Source organism: Lactuca virosa, chromosome 6 (genome assembly GCF_052849685.1).
Source record: "Lactuca virosa cultivar CGN04683 chromosome 6, Lactuca_virosa_CGN04683_v6, whole genome shotgun sequence".
Classification (NCBI taxonomy): domain Eukaryota; kingdom Viridiplantae; phylum Streptophyta; class Magnoliopsida; order Asterales; family Asteraceae; genus Lactuca; species Lactuca virosa.
In genome coordinates, this window is record NC_136431.1 from 80,512,194 (window position 1) to 80,525,713 (window position 13,520).

At 32.7% G+C, this 13,520-nt stretch overlaps 1 long non-coding RNA gene and 1 pseudogene across 1 annotated transcript; one reads left to right on the forward strand and one right to left on the reverse strand.

Annotated features, from left to right (window-relative positions):
- Positions 1–2,371: 2,371 nt before the first annotated feature.
- On the reverse strand, positions 2,372–4,274 carry LOC145121600 (uncharacterized). Its single transcript, XR_013714600.1, has 3 exons — positions 4,002–4,274; positions 3,129–3,812; positions 2,372–2,583 (listed from the first exon to the last, which is right to left on the reverse strand). It is a non-coding gene; the product is annotated as an uncharacterized LOC145121600 (long non-coding RNA).
- A 4,730-nt stretch (positions 4,275–9,004) lies between these two features.
- Positions 9,005–11,818, forward strand: LOC145118589 (receptor-like protein EIX2; annotated as a pseudogene).
- Positions 11,819–13,520: the final 1,702 nt, after the last annotated feature.

Here is a 13,520-nt window from a genome sequence, read left to right on the forward strand (position 1 = left end):
CAAAGGTACTATGGTAACCGTCATCATCAAGTAAGCCAGCAGAGATCAAACTAAGTCTAATATCTGGAACATGTTTTACATTGTGTAAAACCAACTCCATCCCAGTCTCAAACTTCAAACAAATATCTCCGACTCCAACAATCTTTGATAACCCATTATTACCCATCTTAACATTCCCAAAATCACCAGGAGTGTAGGATGTGTAAAAATCCCTTTGTGATGTCACATGACAAGTAGCACCACTGTCAACAACCCAACTCGAATCATCATGTGCAAGATTGACCATATCATAATCACAACAAATAAAGAACTCTTCGGTAGCAGTGTTAACTTCAGCAGTATCATTACCGCCATCATCTTTCTTGTGGTTGTTCTTTTGATTGTTGTAATTTTCCTTCTTGTTCTCCCTTTTCAAATGTCTGCAGAATCGTATTGTGTGCCCTTTTCTACCACAATGATTGCACTCATAGTCAGCAAACTTTCCTTTAGATTTACTGCGATGCTTCCCTTTGTTATTCGGACCTCTACTTTGACTTCTCCCCCTGCTTTCTGTGACCAAGACATCTGAATGTGAAGAGGAACCTTGTGACTTTCTTCTCATCTCTTCATTTAAAACACCGCCTTTAGCCAATTCCATGGTGATAATACCATCTGGTGCAGAGTTTGAGGTTTTTTGTCCATGTTTGAGGTTTTTTTTAATGTTGTTGTTCCTATTCCAAGTAAAATAAGTATATTTTTTGGTGTAATACGCTCAGCTATTGAAGAGACCAACATGCTTGGGATGTGGAAAGTTTATCAGAGGAGGCTCAAGCCAACTAAAAGGGAAGTGATGTCGTGAGTTAGTTATTTGGTTGGAGGAATATTATTTAGTGGACCACGATTGTGATGTGCACGTCATGATTTGATTTCCTGAAAAGATTATTTTTAGTGTCGAAGAGTCAAATGGAGGACCTTTAGGTAACGTTTGGTACATGGTACAAAACTTGACGGGACATGATTGAACCGGACTCGACTGAACTTGACGATGGGATTAATCTACTTATCTATATAGTGTTTGACAAGACTTGGATAGAACAAAAATGTAAATTTACCGGATTATCCTTCATTTATTAAATCTGTTGTATCCAATTTGTTTTAAGGTATATAATGTTTATAATTTGATATTTTAAAATTATATATATAGGACGAGGTTCATGTGTTTTTTACATTTATTGTGTGGTAGAATACACCGATAAGAATTTAATAAAATTAAATAATTATTTAATTAAATACAGATAGATATTAATGATTTCCATAATTGTATGTATATTAAATAATATCTATAACTATAATTTTCTTTTTATGGAAACTAATTAAATTCGCATTAATGTCAGCAATAACATTATTTCAGAATAAATTCGTATCTACGTTTTTCTGTATAAGTTCGTGTTTTGTTTCTGGACTCACTCACTTAAAATACAACAGTTGTATGGAACATACATGAAGAACGAGAGTGTATTCTACTTGGATACACTCTCCTTCTGTTAGAATATACTTTCATTCTTCTAGAATAAACTCTCATTTTGCTAGAATACATTCTCCATGTTCAAGGTAACTTTGTTGTATTTTGAGTGAGTAGGTCAAGAAACAAAATACAAACCCGTACATGAAAACCTAAATGTGAATTCATTCAGAAAGATATTATTGCTGACATTAATGACGAATTTAATTAGTTTCCATAAAAAAATTATAATTATGGATATCACTTAATATACATATAATTATAGAAATCATTTAATATTTATCTTTATTTGATTAAATAATAATTTAATTTTTACTGAATTCGTATTGGTATATTTTAGCACACAATAGATGTGACAAAACATTTGAACCTACCTCTCTCTCTTTTTTCTCACTCTCCTCTCTCTCTCTCTCTCTTTATATATATATATATATATATATATATATATATAGGCTTAGGTTATTGTATTCTAACTAATTATTGTGTGGATGTAGAATTGATTGTGAACCAATCATTTTAGTTATTTTAAGAAAATGATTAATACATATTATTGAATTACAGATAATTGAAAAATAACATCTAATTTAATGATAAGGGTATTTTAGTCAATTAACATAAATTTATAAAAAGGAAAATTACAGATTTTAGAGAAGAACTAATTCTCTAAACATTAAAAATTTGTTTTTTTATTTATAAGAATTCTATTAATTCGTACATTCTAACAGAATGTGATTATGGTTATCTTGAAAAAAAAATATTTTTTTCTGATGTTATCAATATTACTAAAATCATTAATTACATTCATTCATAAAGAATACAATTATGAATATAAATTACATTTATTCTGAAATTGTTGATTATCACCGGAACATCCTTCAAATTGTTGTAAGAATCATCATCTCCTTCTTGTAACGACTTCATCTTCTACCGGAATCTAGAATACACTTGATCTTCCAGAATCCAAAATGCGTTTGATCTTCTTTTCGAATCCAAAATACACTTGAGAAAAATTAATTTTGCAGGCTCATTTGATTCCAACCATAATAGAAAAAGTCCACATCACTTGATCTTCTTTACGAATCCTGAACAAGCGAACCAATTTGTTTGTAATTAGAAGATTAGAACTAACAAATTATTTATATACATATAAACACATTTTGATGGAATACATTTATAACAGACATTCTGATAGATTACACTACATACCAACCGACAGAATAGACGTGTCCATCCATAACTTGATACATTGATCTTGCAATTGCTTATTACAGAAAAAGAAAACCATAAAAAGTTACTACAACTGAAAAAAGAGAGAGTACCATAAGATAACAACAAATTGGGGCCCTTCTTTTCCTTGACAACCTTTTACACCCATGTACACAAAACGATAATCAAAACAGCTTATGTCGTATCTCTTTTGATATGTATCTGGGTCTTCATGCATATAATAGTGGCCAAGATACTGATTTAGCCAATCATCAACATAAAAAAATGGAGTGGTATATGCCTTATACTCTGGGTACTCTTACAATCTTGATTATAAATAAGATAAGCATATGATACAATGAAAATGGCAGTTTATAGTTTAGTCGGTGCTAAAAGAGCTAAGTTGAAATGTTGAACACACCTTTACAAAGTGCCAATCCTTCAAATACACTAGGGTTTTTCCATTCAACTTGTTGCTTGAAGTATTGGCATGTTCCACCAAAGAAAATTCAACCCAATTAGCAATAAACTCATCCACTGACATGGAAAACCTCTTCTGCTCTATAAATTCTTTGCTACGACAATCAACAACCTACGAATTACATTGTGAATAACAATATCAAGGGATTTAGAATTCGATATGGATCAAAACCACTCTAAGCTGTAAATAGATCAGCAACAAATCCGAACATCCAATTTCCATTCTTTTAAAAACAGTCGGATAGTTGTTACAAATTTGTTGTAGTAGTTGAAAACTTGAAATGATTGATTGTTAGATAATAGAAAGCAAAACATTTCATATTACTGAATCTTCACAAACATAAATAGAAGAAGGAAATACAAGTTTTTATAATTAGAGAATTTAAGAAATCAACGCACCTAAACATTGGAATTGGAATTACTAAAGGAGGAAACTGAAGATTAGGTCTTCCATCATCAGAAGCCCAAATTCTCCACAAAATTATTGTAACTCAGTTCAATACCATTTACCTTATCAACAATCCCTAAAAGATTCAGTTCCAATGATTTTTATTGGATGCCTTTCATACTGACGATCGAAGATGTTCCTATGAAATTCAAATTCCACTCCGACTATATCTGCTGACTGGAATTATGTGACAAGATCAGGAGAAGAAGAAACATGTGAACAAAGTTGATAAAAACGCAAATCAAATGTCAATGGACTGATTTTTAATATGCCCTTATGAGAAACTCAGATTATTCCCAATAAATAAATAGCCTATTGAAATTGAATAGAGGAGAAGGTGGTATTGGATGGGTGTATGAAGCGTACCATAAGATTTTCAATGGATGAAGAAATAATCGAACCGGTTGATAGACGTGATTCGCACACACACTTGTACCTCGTCTTTGTTCCCTTGTGCATTCACTCCATCATTGAGTGCAGGAAGATGGGTATGTTTCGATTTCTTGAAGTTTATGCGGGTTTCGATTTTTGAGAAGGAAAAAAGACGCATAATGGTTTTTTCCCAACAAAAAAAATGGTTTTTTGAAATCGATGAACTCATCTTCATATCTTCATTCGATGCTGCATCTTTCGTTTTTCATATGTGGTGGTCAAATTGAGTGCAGTAACAAATGTGGCGGAAGTTCGGCCCGTGATTTAAAAGAAAGAGGTGAGGAAAGATAATATAAGTTTAGTCCGGTGTGTGTGGGCAACATGTCAAGACATGTTATCATACTCAAAATTTGCCAACTCATATTCCATGTCATCTTTAACACCATTTGATTTATGTAGGAAATGGTGTGCAAATGTTATAACATGTTGTAACATGTTAAGAGATACAAAGAGAGTTAGAGAGAGAGTGAGATAATGGCTTTTGATTGGTTGATTCTCAGGTTACTTCCCATGGCAATGATAACATTTCTTAACATAACACCAATTAACATGAGAGGGGGGCGGTGTTCCGGTGTTTGGCGCCGTTATGGGAGCTGCCAAATCAGCATAACTCCGTATGGAGTTGCCCATACCGGATGGTCTTATAGAGACAAAATAGGTAAGTATCCATAATTACAAGGAATAAATATTTATTTTAATCAATTAATATTATTAATTAAAATCTAAGATTACAAATATACCCCTAATTAGGTTTTTGAAAAGATTGGCTCACAATCATTCCTACATCCACACAATAATTAGTTAGAATACATGAACTTATCTCTCTCTCTCTCTCTCTCTCTCTCTCTCTCTCTATATATATATATATATATATATATATATATATATATATATATATATAAAAGACTAGGGGAATGTTCACATATGAACAATTATGAAATCGAGAATGCGAGAACAAATTTGAGCCACATATTTCTTTTTTCCGCAAAACCCTCCAACGTCTCGACACGACATAGGAATGTAATATTAATATGTGAATATAAAGGTAAGTATATTCTCGTATATTGCAAATCTACCGCTTAAGCGATCCAACGTATCGGGACGTCGGAAAAGATAATATTCATATACGAATATATATATATATATATATATATATATATATATATATATATATATAATCACTTGAGAATATGCATATATTTATTCATATATGAATATACATTATATATTCATATATGATTATACTTATGCACATATGAATATTACATTCCTCCATCACACAGGTACGCGGAGGCAAAAGAAAATATGTGGCCCAACGGTGGTTGCGTTAGTTGTATAAATATTAAGTTCCTCCGTCGCGCCGGTACCGGAGGGTTTTGCCGCAAAAAAAAAAATATATGTGCCCGAGATTTGTTCTCACATTCTCAGTTATATAATTGTTCTCATTTGAAGCTAAGTCTATAAAACTATCCATCAATAAATTAAATTACACTTTACCCGTGAGTTGTTATTTCACGATAATTCTTAAAAGAAACTATTGAAAAAAATTAAGATTGGTCTCGAAAATCATTTACCAATATCACACTAAGATTTAATGTGCAAACAAGAAAATTGCATAAGAGAAATAAAAGTGAAAATGGAGAACTGAGAAGACGAGTGTGCAAACAATCAGCAACAAAAAAGAAAATAATAACATATATAAGTGGAAGAAATAAAGATTGAAAAAAAAGGTTTTATTTAGGGCATTTTTGTCAAATTTTGTTTGTCCCGCCTTTTTTAGTGGGACTAAAATTATATCAATTAGTCCCATTTGACCAAGTCAATAACTTCTTTTGTTCTTGTTCTATTCATTCTTGTTCTATTCATGCCAAACACCCTTTGAAAATGTTTTGTTTTGTTTTGTCATGTTTTTGTCTACCCACTAAACGCTATCTCAGGAAGAGCTTTGAAAATAAATTCATGTGGCTATTAGTGAACATGGTCATAATAAACAAGTTTTTTTTGTGACAATTTATTAGCAAAATGCAACATTGAAAATAAATTCATGTGGCCATTCGGTGAAGATTGTAATGCTTCTCTTAATTGTGTGTCTCTAAAAGATAGTCAATAGTCACATTAATTTTTTTTTTTTGTGTGATAAATTATTAGGAAAATACAATAGTGAAAATAAACTCATGTGAACATTCGGTGAAAGACAGTCACTAAAATAACTAAGATGTGTCTAAAAATGGTTTAAGGCCACAATATTATATAAAATGATCAATTACAGCAACAAAAGTCCATATCAAATAGACACTTTTATGTTACAATCACAGTTTTTCATATGATACAACCATTAAAATTTAAAGTAGCCATATGTTGCTTAAAATGGCACGACTTTCGGTGTCACTTTGGATGAAAAAAGTGCCTAGGCATGTGGTAAATGTTTTGTAGTAACTGTTTTTTGGTGTGACCATTGCTCATTTTTGTATTAGTAGAACCTAAACAAGGGTTGTTGGATTATTTTTAGTTAATGTATAATTTTTAGTCAAATTTTGAACAACCATAACTTTTTCGTACGAGGTCAGAATTGTTTTTATTTTCTTGTAGCATGTAATTTTGTGTCTTAGCTACATGGCCTAAAACCCACTTCAAATGGTTAAGAATCACCTGAGTTACATAGACCTAAACATTGGTTGTAAGGGATTACAATAAAACCCACTTCAAATGGTTAAGAATCACCTGAGTTACATAGACCTAAACATTGGTTGTAAGGGTTGTTGTATTGTTTTTAATTAAATGATCGTCACAAAATGACCACAATAGGCGGTCTCGTTTAACGCATATATTTTTAACAAAATGACTACCTATTTTCCCAATAGAATAATTGCAAAATTACCTTTACCAACAAAAGACTACAAAAATCATAAAGAAAATTGCAAAATTACACCATATTTCTCAAAATATGAACAATTTCACAATATATTTTTAAATAACTTTTGTGATGGGGACCATTCATTAACCAATTCCGTAATTCTCAACATTGATGGTCATTTTGTGCTTTAAGTAAAAACAAATATGGTCAATTTGTTAATTGTCACACAAAATATGACACTTTATTCACATGTTTAATTGATTAAGTGTTTTAGAAGTCAAAATAGTTATTATGTATTTATTGTTTCTATTGTAAATTAAAACAATAAACATGTGATGGCCTCATCTTATATTATGTTTTAAGATGTTACGTGTTTTTATTGAACTTTTAGAATATTATTGATGAATAAGATCGTTAAAAATAAAGTTAAAGCAAACCTAAAATAGCAAAATAAAAAGCGAGAAATCAAAACCCAAAATCAATGGTTTGGAATTTCCAAAATAAAAAACCGAAAATTTCGATTTCATCTTTAGTTTTAGTTAAAAATCGAACTATTTTCACATTGATAGTTAACAAACTTTTTCATAATATGAAATTATTAAAAATAATCTACCTCTTCTAATAAACAAAACTCAATTATGTCACATGTCCTTATTTACAATGCTACATTGCCATGTGTCATACTTCTAAATAATTCTTATAATTCCCAAAACTTATATAAAAAATCTGGAAATATTAATTGTAATTAATTAATTAATTGTAATGCCAAAATAATCAATGTTTTAAAAACGGTTTGAACCGGCCGATCGAACCGGAAACCGAAGAAGTGAGCGGTTTAACTAGTACCAATTTTATGTCTATTTCTAAACCGAAATGAACCGGTCGTTTTTATAAAAATCTGGTTGAACCGGTTAAATTAAATAAAAACACATGGAAATGAATCATTTTCATAACAAACTTTGGTTTTTTCCAGTTCGGTTTAGATTTCTTTGAATAAAAATACATATTAAATATTACAAAGTTTTTTAATGTCTTTGTATTCATCTAAAACTATATTTTGTTGTATTATACTTTATTTGTTTTTTGATGTACATAGATTGATATAAAATTTACGGTTATGTATTTTAAACGTATTTGGATCGATCTTGAACTTGTATTTATGTATATTTTTAATGTTTAAACATGTGGATGTCTATGTATGTATAGAAAAATAGAAAAAAAATTAAAATTATAGAAACTAGTTGAACTGACGGTCGAACCGGGAACCGGTCACCATACCGGTTCAACTAAAAAACCAATTTTTAAAACATTGAAAATAATATTATAGCATGTATTTATTTTAATTATAAAACCAATAAAAAATGTCTTCTAACATTAATCGTACATTTTTTGAATCCTTAAATTTTGAAAATTAAAAATTTATCACCATTACAATCGAGAATCCGATGCATTTTTTGCAGCTATTAATTATTTTTGTCTATATAAATTTTTTAATTATACCGACCGTGGTTTCCACGAATTATAATCTAGTATATTTATATTTTAGTAAAAAATGATGTATTTTAAATGTTTTTTTTAGTATGAATGGTTCATTTGAGCATTCTAAAATTTGAAGTAATTTTTCTAAAAAAATAGCTGAAAGTATAAAGATTATTATTAAATTTTCAAAAAAGAAAAAGATAAAATCACAAAAACTTATATAAAACTTGAGGGTTTAAAAAACTATTGAATTCATAGTACAGTTTGTGTTATCTATAGAAAAATTGCTATAAATCATTCACAAAATTTATATTTTAGCTAAAGACCGAAAGTAATATCATTACTATTTTCATAAGTAGCCGTAATTTGTATCTGATTTCTCTAGTCCGTTTGATTTTTGGGATTTATATCACATGGCGCAAAAAAGCACGAGATCGGAAAAGATATAGATACTAATTTGGGTCGATGAGAATTGCATGTTGTATGCCCCACACAAGCAGACCATCAATTTGAGCCACCCACATAAAATCCTTCATGTTCACACTTGACAGTGGAGACTATATAAACCCTCATGGGGCAGTTCATATATGCATCAATACAAACCAAAAATCAGCAAGATTTTGATTTACATTATGAAACCTTGTGCTTTTATAATGTTCTCAATTCTCTTGCTACTCCTTGTGACTACAACTACCAGCCAATTAGTACCAGTGGGAGGAGATGATAGAAATGGTGTTAATATGAAAAAGTGTTTGGAAAAGGAGAGACATGCTCTCCTTCTTTTCAAAGCTCCCCTTCAAGACCCTGATGGTCGTCTCTCTTCATGGACAGCTGAGGAACATGACTGCTGTAAATGGAGTGGAGTCACATGCAGCAACCATACAGGTCATGTCACAGAGCTTGATGTTGGCTTATATGGTCTTGGAGGTGAGATAAGCCATTCATTACTTAACTTAACCTACTTGAATCATCTTAATCTTTCCTACAATTCTTTTAATGGAACCGTTCCCACTTTCATTGGTTCTTTGACTCGATTAAGGTACCTTTCCCTTTCCAGTAACTCTTTTTATGGAACTATTCCCAGGTCCATTGGTTCCTTGACTGAATTAAGGAACCTTGACCTTTCCAGCAATTCTTTTCATGGAACCATTCCTCCAGAGTTTGGAAACCTAACCAACTTGCAACAGCTTCATCTTTATTCTGTTGGAAGGTGTAGAGTTGAAAAGGTAGAGTGGTTGTCTCATCTCACTCATTTGGAGGAACTTTATATGGATGGGATTTCCCTAGCCAAAGCAAATAAATGGGTAGATGCAATTTCAAGTCTCCAGAAACTCTCATCTTTAAGTTTAGATGGATGTGAGCTGTCACAGGTCGTGTATCCATATTCTTCATTTCTCAACTCTTCTTCTTCATCTATTCATTACCTTGATCTTAGTTTCAACAATCTCACCTCATCCATGTATCGTTGGTTGTTCCCATTGACCAGCAATAAGCTTCACAAACTTTATCTCTCTTACAACATCTTAGATCGGATACCCAAATATCTTGGTAACCTCTGTAGTCTGGAAACTTTGGACTTCTCTAACAACGCTGCTGCTGTCGAATTTCCTGATTTTCTCAACAACTTGTCTGGATGCACATCCCTTTCATTACAAAATTTGTTCCTATATGATAGTAACTTAAATGGAAGTATAAGTGAGAAACTTTGGGAACTACCCAGCCTTGAATACCTTGACCTTTCATTTAATAATCCTACAGTTCCTTCCACATATCACTTGTCAGGTCTTTCTCATGTTAAGTATCTTGATCTGTGCTTTTGCAAGTTGCTAGGGCCTTACTTCCCCAAATGGATTCAGAAACTCAAAAATCTTATCCGTATTGATCTTTCTTATACTGGAATTTCAGACACAACTCCTCTGGAGTTTTGGGACACGTGGCCTTCTCAATTAAAATATCTGGATCTCTCTTTCAACAACATTAGTGGGAAAGTACCAGATTTATTGTCAAATTTTGCCAACTTTGCAATTATAGATTTGAGTTCCAACAACTTTCATGGTCCGATACCGAAGGTTCCTTCCTCTTTGTTATCATTAAATCTTTCCAGAAACAAATTCTCAGGGGGAATCTCATTTATATGCCAAATTGTTGATGGGCTCTTATACTTTCTTGACCTCTCTCATAACTCATTCATCGGACAACTCCCGGACTGTTTGTGGCATTTCAAAGAACTAAAAGTTCTTAATCTTGGACACAACAATCTCTTTGGAAGTCTTCCTCCCTCTCTTGGATCTTTGATACAACTCCAGGTGTTGTATGTATAAGATAACAACTTCTCCGGAGAATTGCCTTTGTCTTTAAACAATTGCACGACTTTAATCTCGTTGAATTTGGGGGAAAACAAGTTTTCTGGTAATGTGCCTGCCTGGATTGGGGAAAACCTCTTAGGTCTGTATGTTCTTATCCTAAGATCAAACAAGTTCTTTAGAACCATTCCTTTACAGTTATGTCAGTTAGCTAATCTTCAGATTTTAGACATGTCGATGAACAATCTCAATGGAACCATCCCCTCATGTTTGAGTAATCTTACAATGATGGTTCAACAAGGAGGATTCTCACAAGATTTACAGTATTATAGAAATTATACTGATAATTCATATGTATTGGAGACATATGTTGACCATGCAATGATTGAGTGGCAAGGAAATGAACGTGAATTCCTTAGCACTCTGAATTTGGTGAAGAGCATTGACCTGTCAAGCAACAATCTAACAGGACAAATCCCATATGAAATTACCAATCTTTATGACTTGATTGCCCTGAACTTGTCACGGAACGTTCTATCTGGAGAGATTCCACAGAAAATTGGTGAGATGAAAAAGCTTTTGACTTTGGATTTATCCAGAAATAATTTCTCAGGGCAGATACCATCAAGCATGTCTCATATTAGTTTACTGAATGACCTAGACGTGTCATTTAATAACTTGTCAGGGAGAATCCCAACGAACACTCAACTCCAGTCCTTTCCACCTTCAAGATACGTTGGAAACGCACGTCTATGTGGACCTCCCCTTACCAAAAGATGTCCCGGAGATGAAGAATCAAAATCACCACCCATCAATGGTAAAAGTGAGGGTGATGCGGAAGACACAGATGATGAACTCTTGAGATGGTTTTATATTGGTGCAAGTATGGGTTTTGTTACTGGAGTTTGGATATCATGTGGGGCTTTACTCCTGAACCGTCGTTGGAGACATGCATTTTTTCAGTTTGATGATAGATTTAGAGATTGGGTTTATGTGAAGGTGGTTGTGTTCGTTGCAAAGTTGCAAAGGGCTAGACATACATAGTTTGTTATCTAGTTGTTATTTTTAACTTTTTATTTATCGAAATATAATGTAATTTGACGGCGGTTTTTAAATCCCTATTATCAATAAACTGGCCACTAACACCATGGGTGGCCAATTTCCCCGTGTTGTATGAAATAAGACATCATGGATGAAATTTATAGATGAACAAAAAAACCGGTTTGGAAAAAAAAGTGGAAACCTAACAGACCTGTTTAGGAAAAAACCGTTTTATACAAAGCGATACAATTTGAAACGGAACCGTCGGTTTAGTATTGTTTTGAAATATTATAACAATAATTTTAAGCATTTGAAAAAAAAATAAACTATTTAATTATTAATTATTTATATATTTAAAGTTGAACATCCTATTTTGGCTTCTGCACAACACATGGCCAAATCGACGGGTTTTGGTCTTAGCATATACTTAAGAGGTACAGTTTGAAACCAGTTTGAAACCTGTACCTCTTAAGTCTTAACCATTAAACACCTCTGAAACTAGATCATCTATCTTGAAAAGATGAAGAGAAAATCACATTTTTGGTTCCTGCGTATAGCTTATTTTTTCAGTTTTGGTCGCAAAAGTTTGTCTCTTGCAATTTGGTTCATGTTTGAGGTTTTTGTAAAGCTATTGGTCCTTATTCTAAGTAAAATAAGTATATTTTTGGGGCCGAAAATGAAAAAGATAAGTTATTGATAAAGATCAAGAGCCCTTCATTGAACAACCCAACAAGCTTAGGATATGGAAAGTGTTGGTGATTCTATTGTTATCAACATATTTTAGTGTACTTATTATTAATATTGAGATAGGCTAAGTTTTATTTACTTATCATGACTCGAGGTGCAGGGTGCACACTCAGAGTGATAAATGTGAATTCAGGAATTCGGGGGCCCGGGGGCTGTGCCCTTGGGCTCGGGATTCCAAAGGGCAGCATCCCTAGCGGGGTCTAGAGGCAGGGCCCCTAGTAGGGTCCAAGGGGCAGAGCCACTGATGGTGGTTCTAAAGGGCAGCGCCCTTGGGCTTGAGATTCCAAGTGGCAGCTCCCTGAAATCTGAATGGATTTTTATTTCAGGTGTGACTCCAGCCATGCAATTTCCCGTCAAGTATGGGTTTTGACATCATGATGATGTAATATTCGGTTATGTCTAGATAACCATATTTTTAATCAACATTTTCACCCCAAAATGCATGTAACCACCATAAACCGACTTCCAACCGTTTTCTTCCATCTATATAAGGATGATAAGTGTTCTAAAATCGGGTTGGTCATATATGTACATGGAATTGATCATATGTTATAATTTATCTCATCAAACACAAAACAACAAGGTACTTTTTGTGTTATAAATTTAGAAGTGGCCTTACTTTTAAATTGTCATTCTTGGATTATCCCAAATCTGATTTCGTGATACCCCATGCTATAGGGTCAAAATCACATATTTTGGAAAGTGATTGCAATCACGATCCTAGAAATTATTCAAGTATATTGATATTCTCATGACCCCAAAATCTAACATTCAAAATCTATGATTTTGTGAAGAATATCAATGGCAGAATCTATCAGGGACATGAGTTCTAAATTCATAAAATTGGAAAAGTTTAAGGGCAATGATTTTTGTCATTTTCAAAAGAAGATGCGTTTCCTTCTGACCACTATGAAGGTTGTTCATGTTTTAAGCACTCCTGCACCAGAACCAAGAGATGATGAAACCCTTGAATATACCAAAAGAAGATGCAAGTGGGAAAATGATGATTACATATGTCGTAGGTACATT